This window comes from Arachis duranensis, chromosome 1 (genome assembly GCF_000817695.3).
Source record: "Arachis duranensis cultivar V14167 chromosome 1, aradu.V14167.gnm2.J7QH, whole genome shotgun sequence".
Classification (NCBI taxonomy): domain Eukaryota; kingdom Viridiplantae; phylum Streptophyta; class Magnoliopsida; order Fabales; family Fabaceae; genus Arachis; species Arachis duranensis.
In genome coordinates, this window is record NC_029772.3 from 32,636,239 (window position 1) to 32,644,840 (window position 8,602).

The following is an 8,602-nucleotide window of genomic DNA, read 5'->3' on the forward strand; positions in this document are numbered from 1 at the left end:
CAGCCTTCATAGCATCAAGGTCCAACATAGAATAATGGCTTCGAACTTGCGAACGAGGGGGCAGAGGAGGTGACGGTGGCAAGGGAAATTGTGATTGTGTAAATCTGAAATCTTTTTTTTCTGGAATGTACTTTATCTCGTTATCACTGTCATTCTCAGAACCAGTTTCAACCCAATCCTCATCCATTTCTGGATCTTCTGAAAACCCACCAGTCAGTGGAAAAAAAATGCTTCCATCGGCCCCAATGTCAGTTTCTTATTGTGGCTCAGTCCTAGTGTAGAACTCAACATGCCTGAACATGAAGACAAAGAACTTCCACATATATCCATGGTCTTAATGTAAAGCATCATCACTTGTTATACCACAATCTTCCCATGTACTTTGAGGACAGCACAAATATGCTCGTCATCTTAAAGCCAAAATACTTTATAACGCACTCTTTGACTTCCATTGACAAATAGAAATCAATATCCTATTTTTCTTATGTGTTTCCTCCTGAGTAAATTCATGTTCACCAAAATCAAATTTTTCAGCTCAATCAATGACTGAAACTGCCATGTTTGCATTTTATTTGATCATTGTATTCAAAAGATGCACCAATTGTTGCATTTGAATAAACAACATTAATGCATGTAGTTGCCATTTTGTGATAACCCTAAGAGAAAAAGGTAAAGAATGAAAAAGATGAGAAAAATGATAGATAGTGATATGTAATTGTGATAAATTTGCTACACTATTTTGGTATTTATAGAGAAGGTTTTGAACGTTAATGCTTCTATTTTTGCAAGTGTCAAATCTAAAAATATATATCTCATTTTTGCTGTCATAGACTTAGAAAATGGGAGAAAATTTCTCCACAGTTTTGTTAGCTACAAAGGTAAAAATGCATTCATATTTTCGCTGTCAAGAACACCGAAAATGCTAGCATGTCTTCGCTAGTAGCAACACCAAAAATAAAAAAAAATATTATGTATTATTTTTGCTACTACTGTGAAGGCTTTGTAGTTTACGTCTTCGTTTTTTTAGCCAACGAAACGAAAATAGAACTAAATGTTCAAAATCGTAAAATTATGTATTTCGATTTAATTGAGTAAATAATTAATTTAGTTTACTTAAATAAAAAAGCCAGTTCATGTGAGGATGGTGGTGAAGGTTTAAAAATTAGGAGTGGAACAGGACTAAGTTATAGTTGAGAATTTAGATTTAGATATGACTAGAAGGGGTAGTTTTTTAATGTTTGAATAATTATACTTAGATTTGATAACAACCCATCTTTCATGGGTATAAGGTCAATTTTAACTTTTTTTGGAGTAGATTTGTCAACGCCTAAATCTTTTATAGTAAGAAATAATTATTTACTCTAAAATTGAGTTAAATTATTTTTAAAAAAATAAAAATAATTTTATAATATAATATAGAGACTCAATTAGAAATAAAAACATAAAAATTTAATTATAAATTTGGTGAAATTATAGAGATTGATAAAAAAATTAAACATTTTTATTAACTAATTTAAATATCATTTTAACTTGATAACAATATTTATAAATTTATTCCAAGATAAAAAAATATTGATGGAGATCCAATCCACTAGTTCGCCATAAAATTTTTGGACCGAATTTTTTGACGTGCCGACCCACCTGATTTATTTGTGTGCTTTTACTCGGGTTGGATGGGGATAGGCAAACTTAGCCGTTTGCCACCGTTGCTCTCAAAAAGTTAAAAATAAAATAAAAAGTGCATCCTATGGTAGAGGAAAAAAATAGTGAAGAGATGAAATTCTCTTTGATGGATGGTTCAGATTACTAATACAAACAATATATGATTTTATTTTTTGTTTATTTTTAAAATAAGAATGGATGATTTTTTTTAAAATTTTTTATTTAGCAAATTCTATGATGAAAAAGTTTTTATACACATAGAATATATTCTATGTGTATAAAAACTTTTTCATCATAGAATTTGCTAAATAAAAAATTTTAAAATTCTTTTGTGTGATGAAATTTGAAAATAAAAAATGATTTAATTGTATTTGACAAAATTGAGGCTTGAGGACAGCGATAATAAAGTCGATTTAATTCATTTTTGGGAAAAAAACATGATTACATAATATCTTAAAGTATTCATAAATTTATTTTTTTATGATTTTAAAAATTTCTTAGTTATTTCCTTTTAAAATCTTTAGATGTTTAAGTATATAATTTATATATTGTTAAATTATGCTACCTTTTTATTGTATCTATAATCATATTATTGTTACTTTTACTTTTAATAAATATTAAAGATGGTGAGAATGATATTTAGCTAATTTAGAATTCAGCTAAAAAATATTCTCAATCCTGCATGTGCTTTAAATATAATGTGGTAAAAAGAATATATGCACTAGCTAGGTGGAAATAGCAAGAGGGATTATAGTACAAGTGGTGATTGTACCGTAGAGATGATGGTTTTGAGAATTTTACAATTTTTTTGGGATGAATTACGCTAAGAGATAATTCTTTACAGCAGATTTGCCAGAATAATAAAAGAGAACAAGCCAAAATCATGACACCAAGAAACTTTGGATTTGGATCATCTAAAGTTTAAATTTTATTTTAGAGAGTAAAGTGTGATCTTCTACCATTGAATAGTTTCTCTTTCATCTTTATTTTTGGTTCTACCTATGAAATAAATGATAAAAAATCACACTTTATTTTCTAAAATAAAATTCAAACTTTAGAGGATCCAAATCTAAAAACTTTGCTTTCAGTAAAAAACAATAGTCCAAGCGATAACATGTTTAAGTTGTAAAGTGAATTGGAGTAGAGGTCATTTATTTTTGAGTATGATGTAACATTATTTGAAATGTGGATTTAATTCTATTAATTTTCTATTACTGGGATCCAATTTATGGATTTGTGAACTTTTGTTGTCTGTTTTAAATAGCAATAAAAGGATAGGAAATTAAAAAAGAAATTTAATTACTTCTATATTTTTAAATAAATTAGTCTTTAGGTAGTCAGGTGAATTTGGACATTGGTAATTATAAGACTTTTTATTTGATATTTATGTATCATACAAGTAGCCTTCACACATTGAAATTAAATTTTCACTTCCTGATATAATAATACTTGAACACCAAAGTATATATCACACTTAAAGACCATCAATTTAATAATGTAATAAAAATTAGATGTACTTTAAGATTTAATTATTCTATTAGTTCTTAGAGTTTTACTAAATTTTTAATTAAATTTTTATATTTTTTTAATTGGATTTCTACATAACTTTTAATTTTGTAATTAGGTCTTTTTCATGTTAAAAATATTAAAATTAACAGAATATTTCTTTCAAAATACATGCGATAAAAAATCTAAATAAATTTTTAACTATAAATATCTTTAATTTATGAAAAAATATTCAACTAACCTAACAATTTTTACAATAAAAAAGATAATTATAAAATTAAAAATAGTATAGATATTTCATTGAAAAAAATATAAAAAATTAAATTGTAAATTTAATAAAATTATAAATACTAATAGAATAATTAAAGTGTAATGGAAAAGTTGAAAGAATATGGTTCAAAGATCTTCATTACTAATTTATTATTTTTTTTCTATGAAAATAAAAAATAAAAGACAATATAAAAGAATATATATATGGACAATTATACTTAATTTTATTTTTTGGTTTATCAATATTTTTATAATTTGATTTTTGGAGCATTTTACATGCGATTTACACTTATAGATAATTCATGATCATTTGCTATAGAAAAGTAATATACCTTTTAATGTTTGTCTACTTTCTAAGCTATAATATTATAATGGTATCAATAAAGTTTTATATCTAAGTCATTTAACCAACTAAATCTAATGAAGTCGTTATAACCTAATTCAGCTCTACACATTACTATTTTTAATAACCTTTTAACTTAATATGTAACTATATATAACTGCATTTTTTTATCTAGATTTTTTTTTCTTTCCCAATTTTTCTCAGCGTTTTTTGCATTTTTTGCTTTCTCTTCTTTTTCTGTGTTTTCTTTATTCACGATCAATACTCTTTGATCTGATTTGAAGATTTAGATTAAATTTTCTTGAAATAAAGTTGTAAAATTGTAAACCACAGATAATTTATAAATAATTAGCCAATAAATTAATTATTATTTAAAAAAATTAGAAAATTAAATTTTATAGTTTAATGAAGTAAAAATAATTGAAATATGAATTTTAACACTAATTTTAAAGATTTTGACCCAGAATTAGACTAACGAACTAAACCGATTTAGACTAGGCCCGTATTGGACCCAAGACCCAACATATATAAGGATAACTTTGAGGTATTCAGCCTCATTTTCACACATTCAAAGGGAGAGAGTAACGTGAAGAAGGAGAGAAGGCAGGGTTTTGGTGCTACTATTCACCTTGATGTTCAATCGCTCATAATTTTCAATTTGGAGTTCCGATTGACAAGCCGTCAGCGGCCACACGTTCGTCTCAGAATTCTCTACAAAACCCACTGAACAATTTGGTAAGAAAACCACATTTTCTCACCCAGTTTTCTCTTTTTTAGTTTCGAAAATCTTGAGTCTTGGAATTAAGAAATTGAATGATTTTGTCCATTTGACTCATAGGTCGGTAAGGAAACCCTAACCCTTGTGAATTGGTAATTTAGTAAGTCTTATATTGATTATTGTAATATTGTATGAATTATATTGTATTTCTTATTGAATTGGAGTTCAATTGGAGGGTTGAGACGAAATTCTATTGGTTAAACTTGTGAAATTGGCATATGGAAGCTTGAAGCTTGTGAAAGGAAAGTTTTTGTAGTGTTTCATGCTTAGGGAAGAATCGGCCAAGGTATGACTTTGGTTTCTCGTAGATAACGTATAATATAACGTCAAAACTTAGGCTAGTTGATCGTAGGATAAGTTGAAATATGTGCTTATGTGGAGGCTTACTGATTTCTAGTGAAAATGTTGAGTTTAAATATGTAAATGTGTGATAATTGATGATGGTAGTGATTGATGAGAATTGATGAAAGATTATGATTTATGCTATGGTTTATTGATGAATTGTGTTGTTGATGGCTATTATTTGTTTGGTGAAAATTGATAAAAATGGAGTATGGAAATGTTGTGGAATGAATGAAATGGTTAGGAAATTGCTTTAAGTGTATTTGAAGTTGAATTAAGGTGTGAACCTTTGTGGTGAAATTGAGAATTTGGAAAGAAAAGAGGTTCTGGGATTTTTGGTAAAACTTGATTTTTGACCAACTTTGGCGTGTCAAAACTTGGCTTTCGAACTCTCAAATTCTGTTAAACTTGATTTAAATGAAAATTTGGTCCGTGAAGTTTATACCATTTGAAGAACGGATGAGAAATCATTTAAAATGAAAGAGTTTGTGTTTGAAGTTTGGTGTCACATTTTGAAATTCTGCAACTTTACAGTTTTTTTAGAAAAAGGAGGGATCGCGTACATGAGCATGCATACACGACACGAGATTCATTCACTGCCTTTATATCTTGCGTACGCAGACATGGTTCTGCGTATGCGGACCTGTTAAATCGAACGCTCGCGTACGCGGATGGCACACGCTACATGAGAAATTCCTTCTGTTTTGCCTTCTCACGTACGCAGACATAAACTCACGAACACGAGATCCCTGTTTTGGCTAAAAGTGAAATTTTTATATACTAAACCAATTCTCTAGCTTTTCAAACCTCTATAACTACCCTCTATAGTTCGATACCTACTTTTTAAGTCTAGGAAAGAGAGTGAACCTATAGGGGATGTTAAGCGGCCGAGAATGGGGTTACGGAGGATGGAGTTCTAACTGGGAGAATGTAGACGTGCCAGTTATGATGTGAATGAGAACTAAAAAGATGTTGATTAATCGAGAATGTTAAAATATGACTACCGATTGAGTTAATGTGGATTGTTTTGGGAAGTGCAGAAATGTTATGAATGCATGAATGATGAATTGCAATGATGTTGAGAATGAAATTTTTGTTGGCATACCTAGGTAGTAGCAAGGATTATGGTTTGTTCCGCTTGCTCCGGGTCAGTAATTGACATACCTGGACAGTAGCAAGAATTGTGGTTTGTCCTGCTTGCTCTAGGTCAGTAATTGTGATGCCTGGGTAGTAGCAGCAGTAGTGGATTATTCCACTTGCTCCAAGTTGACTCTTTAAATAGCCTCTTGGGTAGTAGCAGCAATAATGATTTATTCCACTTGCTCTAAGTTAAGCGGGTTGTAGCTAGAGGGTTGTGGCTTAGACCCACTTACTTTACGATCGGGTGTTTCTGTCCATGGTTATCTACCAAGACATGTTGGGTTGGTTATATAACTAACAGATGATATTATCAGGCATAGAGCACACATCAAACATGCATCATGTGCATTTATGTGGTTTGTTTGAGTATGCATTTGTATTAGTTTTGCCTAATTTCTTATCTATAATTAATTGCTACTTGTCCTATATGTTGTACTTGCTATCCATAATTGTGCTTTTCTTGTATGCTTTGTATGTGTGTGCAACTGAGAGATCCCTCATATGGTGGAAGCATGATAAGGGCTATTCCACCGGTGAATTGGAGAGTTAGGAAGAGACAAAAGGAGGGGTGACGGGTTGAAGATTTAGGATCTAAATACCTTAGACAACAATCATAATTCATGGTTTAGTATATTTCATTAAGTTTAAATCTGAGTGTCGGAGTTCTAGGATTGCCTCTGGCCCGATTCTCATTCCATGCATATATTGTTATTTTCAGATGCAAGATGCGAGGTACTGCACTAAGTATTCTGGAGACTCTTGGAAGCGAAGAACTATCTTGGGACTCGGTGATTGTATTATGTTTATGTTTATGTTTATATATGTACATAGATTCTCCACCTTGTATATATTATATATGTATATGTATACTTTGGTTGGCCTTTAATTCGCAGGGCGAGCCTAGAGCTTGTTATTTGTATCTTTGGAACTCCGATCTTATACATATATCATCTTTTCTACTCGATCTTATCTACCTTTCTGCGTTTACCCGTTTGTGAGTGATGCGCTTTTCTATTTGTATTTCATTTTAACTTTTCTTTAAGGCTCCTAGATAACTCCCTTTTCCAATATATCTATATATATTTTATTTTTAGAGGTCGTAGTGCATTATCACCTCTGATTTACATCCTCGGCATAAAGCTATATATGGTAGAGTGTTACAGAAATAATGTTTGAATAGGTATTTCATTTTTGAAAATAATGAATGATGCAAGTTCACATTGTTAGTTAAACCAGACAAATTAGTTTATTGTTTTGAAACAAATCAAGTGAATAAGGTTTGGGTCGAACCTCGCGAATGTAGTTCGTTATTATTTGATGCTCCTATAGTTGAATAATTTTGTTTTTGTTTGTGAAAGTTGGAGTTCATGGTTGATGGTTTGAATTTGAATGTAGTGTAGGATTTTTGAAATTTTTTCGTTGAATTTGTTTTTTTCCAAGTTTTAGTACATTTGGAAAGACATTTTGGTTTAATTAGGAGTAGTTTTTGCTGTTTTTTCAGTTTCTCTGTGATGTTGATGAGCATTTTGTGCCAAAGATTGGGATGACTTTAACACATTTGAAGAAGCTGAAAATTCTACAAAGATTATTTTAAACTTGCAGGTTTTTCTATGAAAATTTGGAACACAAATAAGAAGGAAAATAAAATTGAGAACAAATTGATTACATGTAATAGAGAGAGAAAATGGAAACAAAATATATCTCCAACTCAGAAGACAAATCCCTCAGTTAGATTAAATTGTCTTATAAGAATTTATATACATATATTGAAGGTCGTTGGTATTTAGGATATTTCAAAGGTTGTTTTGCATCATTCACACTCATACTGTCAAAATCAACCAGTGATGCTTAAACAACGCATGCAGTTAAGCATGTTTGTACACCATACAATTGAGAATAATAAGGAAGTTGGAATTAAACCAAGCAAAACATATCAATCATTTGTCGCAACAGTAGGGAGTTAGTGGACGAAATTGTGATCAATGTTCTAACTATTTTGTATGAAATCATTATTATGGCACTGGTTGAATTCACAACACCGTTCAACTAACCAGCAAGTGTACTAGGTCGTCCAAGTAATAAACCTTACGTGAGTAAGGGTCGATCCCACAGAGATTGTTGGTATGAAGCAAGCTATGGTCACCTTGTAAAACTCAGTTAGGCAGATTAAATTGGTTTATGGGTTTTTGAAAATAGAAATAAGAAAATAAATAATAAAAGGGATAGAATACTCATGCAGATTCATTGGTGGGAATTTCAGATAAGCGAATGGAGATACTGTATGGCTCAAGGACGCCTGCTCTCCCACTGCTTCAACTCAATCCTTCTTACTCCTTTCCATGGCAAGCTGTATGTAGGGCATCACCGTTGTCAATGGCTACATCCCATCCTCTCAGTGAAAACGTTCCTATGCTCTGTCACAGCACGGCTAATCATCTGTCGGTTCTCAATCAGGTTGGAATAGAATCCCTTGATTCTTTTGCGCTTGTCATCACGCCCAGCCTTCAAGAGTTTGAAGCTCGTCACAGTCATTCAATCACAGAATCCTACTCGGAATACCA